The sequence below is a fragment of the Eumetopias jubatus genome, unplaced genomic scaffold (genome assembly GCF_037043125.1).
Source record: "Eumetopias jubatus isolate StellerSeaLion01/CBP00866 unplaced genomic scaffold, mEumJub1_p1.0 scaffold_3, whole genome shotgun sequence".
Lineage (NCBI taxonomy): Eukaryota > Metazoa > Chordata > Mammalia > Carnivora > Otariidae > Eumetopias > Eumetopias jubatus.
In genome coordinates, this window is record NW_028274809.1 from 86,450,535 (window position 1) to 86,467,427 (window position 16,893).

Consider the following 16,893-nt stretch of genomic DNA (forward strand, 5'->3'; position numbering starts at 1 on the left):
TTGTTTGTTTAAAAAGTCTCAAAGCACATCAAATGGCATTATCTGAGAATTCAATCGGCAGTATGTAATGTGGCAGATTAGAGTATCCAGAAAATGTACTTTATAAAACCCCACAAGAGGGGTGCCTGGGTGGCTCAGTTGGTTAAGCGACTGCCTTCGGCTCAGGTCATGATCCTGGAGTCCTGGGATTGAGTCCCACATCGGGCTCCCTGCTCAGCAGGGAGTCTGCTTCTCTCTCTGACCCTCCTCCCTCTCGTGCTCTCTATCTTTCATTTTCTCTCTCTCAAATAAATAAATAAAATCTTAAAAAAAAATAAATAAAACCCCACAAGAATAGAGAGTTTACCACTCTCCACCTTAGTCCCATTGGATCTGTATAACATGAAAGATAAGCAGAACTTTAAGCCTTGGCTTCTCTTATGCCAGAAAAATGATAAATAAGTTATTAAAAACTGATGTTCTTGGCAGTGATGGGGTGCAGGACTACACACACTACACTAAAATACGGGCACCTTGGCATAGTGAGTATTTTAAGCTGAGGGAATCTGAGAAACGGCTTGTGCAAGGACTTTCTGACCGTCCCCTAAGCAGGTCATGAAACCCTCACGTGAGAGGTGCCCTCCTTATACATATTCATCTCCAAGACCCTGAGAGGAATGCAAGGAAACAGGCCTTACTGTTTCCCCTAATTCACTACACTTAGCTCAGACCCTTTGTTATCTTGTCACATTTTCCCCACAAACGTCCACTCTTCATCAAGCCTAGCATTAAAAGCTCAGGTATAACTGCTTCTTTGGGTCTTCATTTCCTTTTGAAGTCTCCCCTCTCATGTAAAACCTGTGTTTAAAAAAAAAAAATTATGCTTTTATCTTGTTAATTTGTCTTTTGTTACATGCCTTTGCCCTAGAACTTAGAAAAGGAGAGGAAAAAGACAGTCCGCCTTCCCTCGAGCAGCATAGTATGCTAAGGGAAAATGAGACAGAGGCCTCCGAGGATTGAACCAGGTTAATGAAACTGCTTTCCTAAGACTGAAAAAAGGAAAGAATGTATCCTCGGCAACTGGCTCCACTAAAGATCCCAGGGAAGCCAAAAGTGGCTTTGCAGGGGTGTTTGGGGACTAGATAATGGGAAGGAGAGGCTGCTGCCAGGGAAGCCACCTGCCCTCGAATGGCCATAGACGCTGGGGCAAGGGGGAGCAACAGAGTTCATCTTCACCTCACAGACCTCTTTCTTGGATACCAAGAAGCCTCCAAATATTTGCGGACCCCTAGCACTCCCCTAGGAAGAGCGAAGACAAATCTGCAAATAAAGAAACCAAGATTTTCCATCAAATTTGGTAGGTGTCCAATTTGATTCCATTTTTTTAAAAATGAAAAACTATACCATTTTTATACCTCCAGTGTGGGACTGCAAATTATACTCATTACCGTATATTTTAATTGATGTCGCATGGCTCAAATTTGAACTAAGTATTTAAATCAGTACAGTAACCCACACCATTAGAAGGATAGTAGAGACTTTTTAATTGCACCAAATAAAAGATTCTCCTTCTCCTAGTCATCTCTCATTCTTCTTAACTCTAAGAAACATTGGGAACTAGTTTATTTTACTGTTGGATTCTGTAGAATAAATTATGAATTCGCCTTATTTTTCTCACACCACTGCCCTTCAAACAAGTTTTACTTATAACACATTCATCTACCTGTGTGGTATCTCCTGTAGGTCCCACACTTGTAGGTACCTCTCTCTCAGAACTGCCATAATGGTTTGTTTTCTTGGAGAAAAGGGAGAATGAAGCAAGCAATATGAGGAGGACTATTAGGACCTAAGGTTGGAGGGAACCACTTCCCATCTTTATACATACATACTGACCAACTATGGCCCTCCCCCATTCCCTTGCCAGTAACCAACTATGACAGAGTACCTATGATAGCTCAGGAAGGAGGGATGCTGTGGGGAGGAGATATGGGACTCAAATGACAACCTTCAAGAGCCCTTGAGGGTATCGAGAGGGCCCTCAGATAGCTGCTGTATAAAGACTACATCGCACACATAGGTATTTATTATTATACAGTTCAAATTTGTTTTCCATTCTCCCCTTCTTTCCTGTTTACTCCTTGCTGTTCATTGTAGCCCAGCACCTCTTTTTCATATTTTATATATGTATGACAGGAATGGAAAAGAAGTTGAACATGGCATTCCCAAATTGTCATCAGCTTTTGGATCTTCTTCAGTTACAGGATCTTTATTTACTCCCCGAATACGAGGAGTTATTCTGCATTTGTGCCAAGAGGACCCCATTGGTTAGGATACCTGGCGGAGCCCAGCTCCAGCAGGAGAGGGTTTCTTGAAGGAAAGGACGGCGTCGGCGAGTGAGGAGACACAGACACAGGATCAGGTTGTAAGCATCTCCCGCCCGACAGCCTCGGAGGGACCTTTTTTATTCATTAGAATGTTTCCTTGTTTTTCCATTCTTTTACTCTTGCTTAAAGGTTATCTGAAGTTTATTCTTTCTCCAAAGGCAGCTTACAATGTGTGCACCCTATCTTATCAAAGTACTTATTCCATTTCTGTATGTTTTCGTCTCTTGTCCTCGCTCCACAGACACCACAGAGGATCACTCCTCTTAATCCTTTCCCAGAGGCTGTCAGATGATGCCCGCACCCTTTTTCCCTTAATCTTATACCATTTGTTCTGTCTTCATTATCAACTCCAGTATAAGGAATGGGAGGAGTAGGGGTAAGGAAGTTAATCCTCTTCCAGGGCTTGCCTCAAGGGGCATACGAGAGGTGGCCTCCTATTTGTATGCAACATAGGGAGGTCCCTGTACTGTGGGAACGACGACAATGAGATGCCCTTCTCTTAGAACCCCAGTGCTTCTGAGGTGCCTGTGGGATCTCATCAATAGGAATTTTTACTGGGCCTGGATCCAGCAGCTCCCTTAAACGAAGCTTATCAAAGAACTCCGCGTTGCTCATTAGATGAATTACAGATTGGAGGACACTGGGTAATTTTACTTCTTGGCCCATCGTCGGCCTTTTTGGAATCAGTTTCATTATGATTGCTTGCATAGGCATAACTAAATTTATAAACCATTTTATCATGAAACCCCAGAAAAAAATCCCAAGATTATAAAGATTGCCGCCAATAAAATGAAAGGAAGTAGCAGGAGCCAGCTGTGGAGTCTCCTGATTTTCAGGATTATCCCCCATACTTGGACTTTGTCAAACAGCATGAGTAGCTTGGCTCGCGCCAGATACTCATTCCTTGCTGGACCTTGGGGCCAGCCATGACTCATCCTGAAAATTGTCACGTCAAATTTTATTAATTGTTACATCAATTATTACTGATCATCATCTGCTGCTTTTTTATAGCTAAAGTCCAAGTCTAGAGTCTTCTGGAATATATCCATGACAATGGGTGGGCGCTAGATAAGAACATACTTCCTAGTCTTTCAGTGCCTGTGGCTTGACTATTATACATCTTGTGGATTCTGGTGTTAATATTTCATGTTCATGACCTTTCTGAAAACATTGTCTTCCAAAATCTCGTCAAGATTGACATAAACCGGTCATTCTTTTTCTTCCAGGCATTCTCTGTCTCAAAAAAATTTTATTTGAGACAGAGAGCGCACAGGAGAAAGCCCACAAGCAGGGGGAGGGGTAAAGGGAGAGGGAGAAGCAGACTCCCCACTGAGCAGGGCTCAATCCCAGGACCCCAGGATCATGACCTGAGCCGAAGGCAGACGCTTAACCAACTGAGCCACCCAGGCGCCCCAGAACATTCTCTGTCTTTTGACAACTTTTTTAAAGCACATTGAGGATTTGATGTTCTGCCAGTAGGAGTTGCCAATTTGCACATAAGCTTTTGTGATTTCTCAATATTCTTCTTGGTTTTCTCTCTTATTTCAATGGCCTTTTCACAAAGGACATTAGGAACTTACTGTAATCTCTCCCTTTTCAAAATAAACTTCAGTTTTATTAACACATGTCATATTGGTGGGTCCCAAATTTTGGTTAAGTCATAATGCCTCAGGACTGTAACTAACTTTTTTTTTTTCCATTTTTTCTTCTTTTAGTGTCTTTGTTTCTTTTCTTCAAGAAGATCTTCCTCCATTAGATTTGGCTCCATCCGATTTTAGGGATGAAAATGTAAATAAAGTGTCTCAGTGTCTTCCTCCTGATCCATAGTGTCCTAGTCTACTACTCTGAGAAAATACTGAGAGGTGTCATGATTGAGGCACCCTTGATTGTGTCCAGACCAGACTATTTGCTACATCTGCTCATTTTGTCCCCTTATAGGCAGTACCCCTAAGCAGTGATCTTTTTCTAGTCAGGGCAAGGCAAGCTTTTTCCTTAAGAGCCAGAAAGTAAATATTTGTGAGCCATACAATCTGTTGCAATGACCCATTTCTGTCACTAAAGCATAAAAATAGCCATAAACAATATATAAACAAATATCACTGTATTCTCACAGAATGTTATTACAAAAACTGTTTTCTGATCCTGGTCTTATGGTCATTCTCCAAATTGAAGCACAGACTGGGCATGTTGAAAGAGTGCGTGAATTTCCTTTACAGTCAAGTCTCCATCTTCTGTAAATACTCTGAGCTGGGAATATCTGCTTCCTGTTGAGACAGGGAAACTGAAGAGACCCCATTAAAAAAAGCCATTTTTTTTTTCCCTTTGCTCCAGCTTCTGTTATTGCTAGGGCATGCACCCCCACCCCACTCTACACATGCCTTGTAATGCAAATAGCACAAGTCCTCCTTGTAAAGGACAAAGAGATAATGCTACCTTTGGAGTTTTCCAGCACAACAGTTAACATCTAAGGAGTGACTGGGCAGGGTCGTCATAAATGTTCTCCCAGACCACTAACTCCAAACACCTTGACACCAAGACCCCTGGCTTCAGGGAATGAGTGACTTATGACGGACACCTGGACCCTGTCCTTGTTCTGACCATTTCTCGGATGCATAAAAGGACACATGCACCAGACCACAATCCCCAATAAAAACTCCAGCAAAAACAAGACTCAGACTCTTTGCCTTTCTGAGTCTCTGCGATGTGCCCTCCATCTGTCTATGTATCTTCCATAAACTCTTTTACTTACTGCTGGCTCACGTTTGATTTCCATCCTGCCTTAAGTCAAGACCCTCCTGGCTAGTCCTGTGGGGCCCCTTCTCGAGGTCCCCCGACCAACCTGCATGTATCACTGTTACAAATCCTTTGTACTAGCTTGCTAGGGCTTCTGTAACAAAATCCCAGAAACTGAGTGGTTAAACAATAGAAATATATTACCTCCACAGTGCTGGAGGCTAGAAATCCAAATCTAAGTGTTGGCAGTTTGTTCCTTCTGAGGGCTATGAGGGAAGGGTGTGTCCTAGGTTTCTCTACTTGATGAGTCAACGCCTCTCTTCAGGCTCACAGGTGTTCTCCACGCATGATGCCTGTGTATCTTTCCACCTGTCTCTGAAGTTCCCTTTCTTATAATTCATATCGTATTAGCGCTCACCCTAATGACCTTAGTTAACAGTGAATAAGGGACAGGTGGGGCTAGATAGGGAGAAATAGATAGGGGGCTATGTGATCAGGCTCACAGAAATACCCAAAATGTGGAGGTGTGGGGACACCAGAGATAAGGGAACAAACTGGACCATCCTGCCCTAGGCCTGTGAGGTATCTTTTTTTATGATAATCCCCTGTGACCAACAAAGAATAACCAGACCCTACAAAGAAAGTAAGCCATTGAAGGTGTTATCACTAGTCCTTGCTCAGTGGTGCTATCAAAAGAGATGTTAAAAGGATTCAAGTTAGCTGTCTATAAAAGACCAACCCTAAGGGCCCTCAAGGCAACCCTGTCAGGAACACTCTCACTCTTGGGAGATTTTTCTGTATCTTCACTCAATAAACTTATATAGCTTTATTCACTCTCCTTTGTCTGCGAGATTCCTTCTTGGATTCGGGACTCCATGAGACAAGAACCTAGCTCTCCTGCTTCAACCTGACTACATCTATAAAGATTCTAACTCTGAATAAAAGTCACATTCTGTGGTACTAGGGGTTAGAACTTCAACGTATTATCTTTTAGGAGACACAATTCAACCCACAACATCCTCCTTAAAGGTACACTTGGTTAAAACAGGCCTCACCTCAAACGGGCATTAGGTCAACAGTTTAAGGGCCATTCGTCTGGAAGTCTCATTTCTTCACAAAGGTTGCTGTTGTAGAGCTCATGATTCTGAAAATTCACTTGATTGCTTCTGAGTAACATTTTACTGAATCAAAAATGTCCATCACTCTAGACCTTATTTTCTTAGTCTTAGTTTATTTATATGTTCCAAGACTAACCCAGGAATAGTTTCATTTTTGCTTCTTAAATATAAATCAAAATTTCAACATCACTTCAGATTTAAAGTTCATTCTCAGCTCAGGGCTGATCTAATTTAAAAAATGCAGTTTGGAACAAAGGAATATGCCTATTGTAGGCCTTTTTTTTTTTTTTTTTCTTGTTCCTCACTGCTGCCGCCTTTCAATCCCTCCAATGGAGTAAGGAAATAAGTAACAGAGACAGGAAAATATTAATCTTCCTCACTGGAGCCCTCCAACCTCCAGTGGCCTTAAGTAGTTCATGCACACTCCAGCTGATAACTTTGATCCTACCCACTACCACTACACCTCCCATCTCTTGACAGCGTATGTCAAGATTCTTTCTGCTGATGTTACCATGAATCAGCAAGCAGTTTTCTCAGGTAGGGTCCTTTTGGAGTGATTTAAATTCTGCTACTTTTCAGTGGAGCTCACTTAACTGAAAATAAACATGTCCCCTTAAGATAGTAATTGATGGCATGCTAATGAAGCTATTTTAAATTTTGAGTTTTAACTATTTTAAAGTCTTGAGTAAAGCTGCCTTCCACAAATAAATACACCCAGTATGTCTGGAGCATACAATTAATGTTATCGAAGTTGGCCAAATATTAATCCAGTTGCAGATACATTGTTGGATACCAGTACCAGCTGTTTTCTTTGAATGAGATAAACTATTATTTATTTTAAAATCATACATATGTAGGTATAATACTTTTTAAACTAGTTATGATAATCTACTCATGAAATGGTAATTTAAAACATAGATATATAAAAATATTCATGATCTTTATGTATTTTATTTGGATTTATGTACCAGTTTATCATATCAGGAGCTTTACAAAAATACAGTGCCTAGGCTTGATTCAGAGACTCCAATTTAATTGGTCTGGTGTGGGGCCTGGATATAGACATAGTTTTAAAATCTTTCCAAATTATTCCTTATATGGCCACATTTCAGAAGGCCTGACACTAGCCCCCTTATTAAAAACAAAACAAAACCAAAACTGAGATTTCTCAAGTTTAACTGAATTACTGAAGGTCACAGAGGATACCTTACTTTTAACTTAATATAGCAGCTGGTTATTGTAATTTATAATTAATTAGACCATTTGAAGTATTTTAAGACTCAGGAGTAAAATACATGTGAAGTCATTCAAAAGCAAGGTTAGTAGAGTAATTATAAAGTAATTCTTATTTTTTTCCTTATTATAAAGAGAAAACCAAGAAGTAACCCTCTGGTTTGACTGAAAAACGAAGGTAAATTCCAAAGATTTTAAAAATGACTTGTTTATGTAAAGAATATTTTCTAAAATAAACTTGTAAATTTTTAAAATTTTTCTTTAAGTTTTTTTTTTTTTTAGATTTTTATTTCTTAATTTGATAGAGAGAGACAGAGACAGCAGGAGCAAGGGGGAGGAGGCAGAGGGAGAGGGAGAAGCAGACTCCCCACTGAGCAGGGAGCCCAATGAAGGACTCGATCCCAGGACCCATGAGATCACAACCTGAGCCGAAGGCAGACGCTTAACCGACTGAGCCACACAGGTGTCCCTCTTTTTAAAGATTTTAGTTATTTATCTGGGAGAGAGAGCACATGCACACACAAGCAGGGGAGAGGGACAGAGGGAGAGAGACAAGCAGACTCCTCATCTCGTCAGGAGCCCAACCAGGGGCTGGACACAAGACCACGAGATCATGACTTGAGCCCAAGATGCCTGACTGACTAAACCACCCAGGCACCACTCTAAAATAAACTTTTTATAAAATAAGGTTATATTTGGGGTGCCTGGGTGGCTCAGTCGTTAAGCGTCTGCCTTTGGTTCAGGTCATGATCCCAGGGTCCTGGGATCAAGCCCCACATCAGGCTCCCTGCTTAGTGGGAAGCCTGCTTCTCCCTCTCCCACTCCCCCTGCTTGTGTTCCTGCTCTCGCTATCTCTTTCTCTGTCAAATAAATAAAATCTTTAAAAAAAAATGGGTTATATTTTGTTTATAAGGTGGCAGTATATAATGGTTTTGTTTATAAGGTGGCAGTGTATATTTTTGTTACATATGTCATGAGGGTACTATATGCACAAAACCCAACATTAAATGGGGGTTCAATATGTGAAATAAGTCTAAATATTTCCTTTCAGGCTGTGCCTGGGTGGCCCAGTTGGTTAAGTGGTTAAGCGTCTGCCTTAGGCTCAGGTTATGATCTCAGGGTCCTGGAATCCAGCCCCTCATCCAGCTCCCTGCTCAGTGGGGAGTCTGCTTCTCCCTCTGCTTTTCCCCCTGCTCATGCTCCCTCTCCCTCTCTCTCAAATAAATAAATTAAATCTTTAAAAATACATACATACATACATATTTTCTTTCAGCATTGCAAATTCCTTTTTAGTTTGTTCTATATAATTTTAATGTTTGTTGTCAGATTATTATATTTTTATTCATTAGAATAAGACTAGTTTGCTAACATATTCTCCTCTAATTTAAAAAAAATAAATTTCCTTCTTTTTAAATATAGTTTTAATTGATGTTTTTCTCTTGAACAAGAAAATTCCACATCCTGCCTGTTTCACTTCAGAAGTGGTTAAAATTTTAACATACTACTCTCCATTTGATAAATCTGATCTAAGTTTTTTGCTTATTTTTTTTAAACAAGAAATTTTGTTCTCAAATTTAAAGAAAAAAGAAAGGAAAAAATTTTAGAAAACCCTCCTCAAAGATATACGATATTTTTGCAGACTGGTGAATATGAAATTATTGCTGATTATATTATAATCAGTAATGGAAAGTACAGAGATTTAAGCTGTGTTTGTTTCATTTGTGTTTTAATTATTTGGAAACCTGGTAATACCAACAAGATTATAAGCAGATAATATGAATTTATTAGATAAGAACTGTCTAATTGTAAAACTGTCTCAATCTAAATACTTGTGGTACTATTATGGTGGGTTTTGGTGGTTGTTATTCTTGTTGGCAATACTGAATTGAATCTTTGCAATTTGGAATACTGCTTAACTGGGATTGATGCTTAAGTCTTTAAATCTCTGAGACCATAGTCCTCTGAGGAACTAGGTCAAAATTTTATAAACAAACAATCTCTTGGGTAGCTTCAGTGAGTCTTGATTTTGGCTCAGGTCATGCTATCAGGGTCTTGGGATCGAGCCCCGCACTGGGCTCTGGAGTCTGCTTGACATTCTCTTCTCTCCCTCTCCCTCTACCCCTCCCTCTATTTGCGCACAGGCTCCCTCTCATTCTCTCTCTCAAATAAATACATCTTTAAAAAAATAATAGACAAATAATCTCCAGATGCAAACCAATGGGGGCAAGACTTACCACTTTTATGATATGACACATAGAGTACCGCATTTCAAAAATTCCCAAGGACCAGTTCTAGTTCTGGTCATCAGAATGAAAAGACTACCTTGCTAACATAATCTTTAAAAAAAAAAAAAAAAAAAAAAAAAGGGGGCTCCTGAGTGGCTCAGTTGGTTGGGCGACTGCCTTCGGCTCAGGTCATGATCCTGGAGTCCCAGAATCGAGTCCCGCATCAGGCTCCCTGCTCGGCAGGAGTCTGCTTCTCCCTCTGACCCTCCTACCTCTCATGCTCTCTGTCTCTCATTCTTTCTCTCTCAAATAAATCAATAAAATAAAATAAAAAGTTTTAAAATAAATGTTCTTTCAAGTATAGTTTAGATTCAATGTTTTTTCTTGAACCACAAAAAACAGTTCTTGCCTTCTATACTTTAGAGAAATCTAAGACACAATTTGACATAGAGAAGTACATTCTGATACAATGAATATAACTAAAATGCAGAGTAGCATTTTGGAATCTGAGGAGCTTGAAAAATAAATAATAATAAGTATACTGGGGAAGAAAACCAGAATTTGAAATACCACCAAACTGTCATTGAGTTTCTTATTTTCCTTTTACTTCTGAAGAATCTCTCAGGACTTGCTTTCAAAGAGCCAGAAACTCCAAGCTATGCAGTGAGTGTGAGCTCTAAGAACTCCAAGAGAAGCCCACTCTCCCTATTTCTGGTCAGAGTTGTAGAGAGAATCACTAAGGACCAGAGAGAGAGAGAGAGAGAGAGAGAGAGAGAGACTCTGAGAGATCTTGTTGGTGTTTCCTTTTTTTCTTTCATTCTCTTTCATGGTCATCACTAGTCAATCCTATGACAGTGGTAACAGTTATAGGGACAGTGGCTGCACAGGCACCCAAATCATGGAGACAGGGAACCCCTCTCTCTAATCAGAGGAGGTTCTAAGAATGTTGGGTAACTCTAGTTATTTTGTTCTCTTTCTGTCCTCTTTCTTCTGGGCACCGAAAATAAGCATAGTTATACGAGGTGCATTAAAAAAAAAAGGATAGTCTCAGTCTGCTAGCCAGAGAAAAATGAGAACGGGCCCCTGCTCCCCATAGGAGCAGGGTATTTTTAAGCCTATTGAGAGCTTAAGAAAAGGATCATATAAAGTTGTACATGAACTTTTGAGCTCACCCCTGCCTGAATGGATCTAACTGTAAACAGTATTACTAACAAAGTTGTCAGAACGGAACCTAGATCCCAAATTGGTGATTGAGTGTCACATACACAGGGCAGATCCAAGTACACTGCAAAGACTTTGCAAACTGAATTAACATTAGAAACTCCATCCACAGAAGGGTGGTAGGAACTTGAAAACACCTTATTCTGGGTAGATTACTTGCTAAAGCAAACCAAAGGAAACAAAAAATATCAACATTCTTGATAGGATTTAAAAAGACAAAAGACTTATAAGGTAGTATCAAAATGTCTAGAATACAATCTAAATTTATTCAATATAAGAAGAACCAGAACAATCACAACCTATCTTAATTGAAGAGAAAATCAATGGACATCAACCCCAACACAACACAGATATTAGAATTAGCAGACAAAGACCAAAGGTAGCTATTATAATTATAATCCAAGATGTAAGGAAAGACACTTTTGAAATGAATAAAGATAGAAGGTCTCAGCAGAGAAGTATTTTTAAAAAGAAACAAACTTTAGAACTACAAAATACAATAAATGAAATTTTGAGAAATTCTAAAATGGACTTAGGAAAGACACCTGAGTAGATAGAGATGACAAAGGAAAGAATCAATTAACTTATAGACAGATCAATAGAAATTACCCAATTTATACCTCAGAAAAAAAAATTTAAGAAAATGAACAATGTCTCAAGGATATGTAAGCCAACACCAAAAGGTATAATATTTGTATTATTAGGACATTGGAAGGAAAGGAAGAAAGAATGAGATGCAAAAAATGTTTTAGGAAATAATGGTTGAAAACCCCTTAAACCGGTCAAAAATTTAAACTTACACACTTAAAATTATCTCAGTGAACTCCAATAAGGATAAAGTCAAATAAATGCATGCCCAGACACATTATAATCAAACTGCTGAGAATTAAAGACAAAGAAAAGTCTTTAAAGAAGCCAGAGAAAAACAGCCCTTTGCCTATTGGGGACCAGTAATTCTAATGACTACAGTTTCTCATCAAATACCACGGAGGACAAAAACGAATGGAACAAAATTTTTAAAAAGTGACTGAAAGACGGGCACCTGGGTGGCTCAGTCAGTTAAGCAATGGATCCTTGATTTTGGCTCAGGTCATGATCTCAGGGTTGTGAGATGGAGCCCTGTGTTAGGCTCTGCATTGAACGTGCAGCCTGCTTAAGATTCCCTTTCCCTCTGTACCTCCCCCCACCCCCACTCACACCAGCTCTCTTGCTTTCTCTCTTTATCTAAAAAAAAAGAAAAAAAGGAAAGGAAAGAAAGAAACATGAAAGGAAGTGAAAGGAAGTGAAAGGAAGTTCTTTATTGTGAAAAGAAATAATACTCGAGAGAAATCTGGACTTTAGGAATGAAGGAAGAACAACAGAAATTATATCTAGAAATGCTCTTACTTATTCTTCTTATAGAAATTAAATATATGTCATTATTAAAATCACATAGTCATAAATATACATCTTCTTAAAGCTGGATAAAGCCTTTATTTAACATGCTAGTTTCTGTTAAATAAAGGAATCTAGTTTATGCTGAAAAGCATACTTTCCCACATTTCATTCACTGATACCTCGTACTCCTGAGCCTAACAATAGTTGAACTGAAAAGGCTCTATTATATTACATGGAACCCTTGGAGACAAACTCAAGCATGGCAGTTTTCTATGTCAATTTTATCTAACAGGATAATATCACAGAGTCATAGTAATAGTAGATCTTATTTGGATAGCATTCAATTTAACTTATTACAGTTGGCTGACAATTTACTCATCTTTCCTGGATATGTGATAGAACTGAAAGAGGGGAATATTTGAGTATGAAAGGAACAGTGATAAGAATACTGTTGAAATAACTTTCTAGGCCCAAGATGGAGCGGCTTCTGCCTAGGATGACACATCAGCAAACTGAAACTTAGGTAAACCATTTTCCTACTCCTGTTAGTGTTCTACATGCCCAGAAAAGCAGACTATACAGTCTGCCAATTCCTGAATGCCAAGGCAATGTTGAATTCTCTACTTATTTCCTTATTCCTTCTTGCCTCAAACAAGTTTGACTATGCAGCCCTAGCAAATCGGTTATTTTCCACTTTTCTCTTCTTCATTCTTTATTCTTTGTCCTACTAAAGCCTCCCAACCCATTTTGCAATTCCCTGGACAGGAGGAAATGGAAACTGCCAGCTTTATGAAGTGATAAATAAAGTTTGTTATCAACTAAATTGTCTTCTTTAATCCTTTTTAAACAACTCTTTGTGTAAAAATACTCTCAAATACAATTTACTGGTAAGAACATTCTCTGATTTAATGATCTTCTATATAGAGCAAAATACCAGCAGGTTTGGTAGATGACTGGCTACTTGGGGGTGGGGGTGGAAAAGGGTTAGTAAAGACTTGGGTTTGTGCTGATGGTTGTCACACTATATACACTTACTGAATTGTGCACTTAAAATGCTAAATGATATTAAGTCAGACAGAGAAAGACATATACTGTATGATACCACTTATATGTGGAATCAAATAAATGAATGAATGAATGAATGAATACACTGAACTCATAGACACAGAGAACAGATTGGTGGTGGTTGCCTAAGGTGCCAGGTAAGAAGTAGGCAAAAGAGGTGAAAGCAGACAAAAGGTACAAACTCTCAGTTCTAAGATAAATAGTCCTGGAGTTATCTTGTAGAGCATAAAGCAAAGTGGATTCTATGGTATGGTAAATCACAACGCAGTAATTTTTTTTTTTTTTTTTTAAGTAAGCTCTATGCCCAGCATGAGGGTTGAGCTCAAGACCCCAAGATCAAGAGTCACATGTTCTACTGACTGAGCCAGCCAGGCACTGCTAGGATAACTTTTTAATAAAGTAATAACATTGCAGGAGTCACAAAATTTGGAATCCATTTCTGGTTATATCATCCAGTTACATGGACTGAGCAGACTCACTTAAAATTCCTTAGAGGGAACAAGTTGGTGATATACCTAAGACTAAAAAAATTAAAATAAATTAAAAAATAAAATACATAGAAACAATACATTTTACATATTAAGAGAACATTAAAACTTTTTAAGAAAAGCAAATGGCCAAGGAGTTTATAAAAACAAATTTCAAACAAGGAAAGAAAAAATTTTTGATTGTCAAATAAGCAAAGATGTCAGCGAGACACTTGTTTATTTCTGGAAGAAATATAAATATAAATGGAAGGCAATTTGGTACTTTGATAGGTAGGTCATAAAGAAGGCAGAGGATCATAGGGGAAGAGAGAAAAAATGAAACAAGACAAAACGAGAGAAGGAGACAAACGATAAGAGACTCTTAATCTTAAGAAACAAACTGAGGGTTGCTAGAGTGGAGGGGGGTGGGAGGGATGGGGTAACTGGGTGATGGACTTTGGGGAGGGTATGTGTTGTTGTAATGAGCACTGGGGATAAGACTGATGAATCACAGACCTATACCCCCGAAACAAATAATACATTATATGTTAGTAAGAAAAAAATAAAATAAAAATAAAAACAAAAACAACCACCACCACAAAAAAACTTTGTCTTGTATCTCTGCCAAACCAATATATCTTATGGAACTATCCAATATCCTCTCAGAGATTTAGGAACAAGGATATTCCAAACAGGAATAATTTCAAGAAATGTACAGAGGTCTTTTCCAATATTTATGTCTTGCATGTTCCTTCCTTTCTTCCTTCCTTTTTCTTTGTGCATGCCAAGTATGCACGTGTGTGTGTGTGTGTTATTTTGGGGGTATGGTCTTCAGAATAATGTTGAATATAAATGCAATACCAGCTGAGTAAAAATAATTTTGACCCTTTTCTCTAGCAACATCTCAAAAACCGTCGAAGATTAGAAAAAACTTATTTTGATAAAACTTTCTCTTAGAAATCCTGAGCAAACATTATATTTAATGGCAGAATACCAGAAACCCACAAGCTGTGCCTACAGCCTTTCCTTGAAATTTTTAAAGCCTATACTGGGAGTCATGATCCTTTCATTTGTTCAAAACTTGTTTATTTATGCTTTGTTTTTCATTATTCAGAGTTACTAAAGAACATTTGTTCTCAGTGTCATGCTAGTCTCTTAAATTAATTTGAGAGGCAGTATCATTTTTAGATGTTCTTGAAAGATTTTAAGAGGGGAAGTACTAGTTTTTTGATGGATTCTTATTTGTCAAAGAAAAAAAGGGGGAGGAGGAAACTTGCACACTATCGGCCTCTGAGCCTAGTGAACTTTGTCCCCCAGGCTCATCTTCACCTCTGTAATCATGAGGCTCACTTCCTCACTTCATTCTTTTCTCTGCTCAGGTGTCATCTCATCAGGATTTCCTTCCCAGATGGCCCTGGGTAAAAGAACGTTACTCGCACCCTGGCAGGCCACAACACTTAAGAGCACCACCTGAGACAGAGTATTTATCACACTAAGTTTGTTTATTTTGTTTCTAAGTTTATTTTCCGTCTCCTTATACTAGAATAAAAACTCAGGGATGTGACAACTTTGCTCTTTAGTTCACTGATAAACTGTTCTTAAGAATAGTGTCTTGAACAGAGTAAGTGCTTAATAAATATTTGTTGAAAGAATGAACCCTTGACAAGTAAGAAGCATCTAGAGGGAGTATAGTGGGAAAAAGAATTAACAGATTCATCTCTCTGTAGCACCATCCTAAGTGATCTAGAACAGATAAGTGGAGTCCCCTCAGAATTACTGATTTAATAATTCTGGTTTGGGACCCAAGAACTTGCACATTCTGGAAAATTCCCTGGTGATCCTCTTTGGGCTGGTCAGGAATCCACAGACTTTGACAGTAATGAATTTAGAAGAACTCTTGGGGTTAATGATTGGAGTAAATAAAGTCAATTTTTGTATCATTCAGAACTGTATTTTTTGAACAAATAAATTGTTCAGATTCCTTATTGAATGAATTCATTTTCCTTCTCTTTACATTTCTTTAGGAATCAGGAATGTATCCTAGATTGTAATTTTTATGTTATTTCCTATTGAATATCTAATTAAATGCTATAACCATAGTCAGGATAGTAGAATCAACTCTTCAGTCTAATGAAGCGATTATATATATAATGCTATCTTTATCTGGGTTCTGATTAATCTCAAAGCTTAGTAGAAGAGTCCTATATTGAGCCAATATTAAAAATCTCTATTGAAGTTAAAAATCTGTATTAAAGGGGGCAAGGAAACTAACATTCTGGCCCTGTCTTAGGCTCACTTAACATGATCTCATTTTCATGCTGAGAAAGTCCCTATACATTTTGGAGCAGTGTTTGTCTTTTCCACTTGGAGGAATATCGATGGGCTCTGAGAGGTTACTTGCTTCTCAAACTCACCCAGCTAGATAGAGTTAAAGTAGGCCGTCACAGCAATCTCAGACCACAGTGCCTCCCAGGACAAACACAGTGAGTTTTGTTCATTGTGTTTCAAATTCACTGTGCTGGAAGAGATGGGTAGAAAGCAAGTTCCAAGGCACAGAGAGGAATGTGAAAAGGTAACTAGTAAATATTTTGTTGCAACGAAACTGACTCAGCATGAGGATGAAGTCATGTTAGTCATTGAGTCTTAGGTTGAGTAACAGAAAAAGTGATCAAGTAGGGTTTTAACTTTCGGAGCACCCCTTCATTTCAACAGTCTTGAAATTCAGGGCTGAGCTCTACCTCAAATCTCTGATGGTATTATATAGAAGAAAGGCACCTTAAGAAAAGGTAAGACAGACAATGCAACCAAAACTCCCTAATGCATCCCTTCTCAGGTGCAGGAAGTAGTCATTGCTCACATATGCATCTAGATGTGGCCATTATTTAGCCTCATTTCCCAAGACAGCCCATGCGGCAGCCACACTAGACCATGGCCACTTTCTCCCCCACCAGTGCTGCTGCCATGTTTTTCCTTCTCTCTGTAATACCATCATCTGTCCTCACGTGATAGGTTTTGTTAATATTTTTGTTTGCTTACTTTGCTATATCTGCTTTTCCTATCACTCATGAAAAGGAATAAAATAATTCTTTTT

At 38.6% G+C, this 16,893-nt stretch overlaps 1 protein-coding gene across 7 annotated transcripts in view; it reads right to left on the reverse strand.

Annotated features, from left to right (window-relative positions):
- Positions 1-16,893, reverse strand: part of KYNU (kynureninase) — a 128,701-nt gene that overhangs the window by 86,806 nt on the left and 25,002 nt on the right. The window lies entirely within an intron of this gene.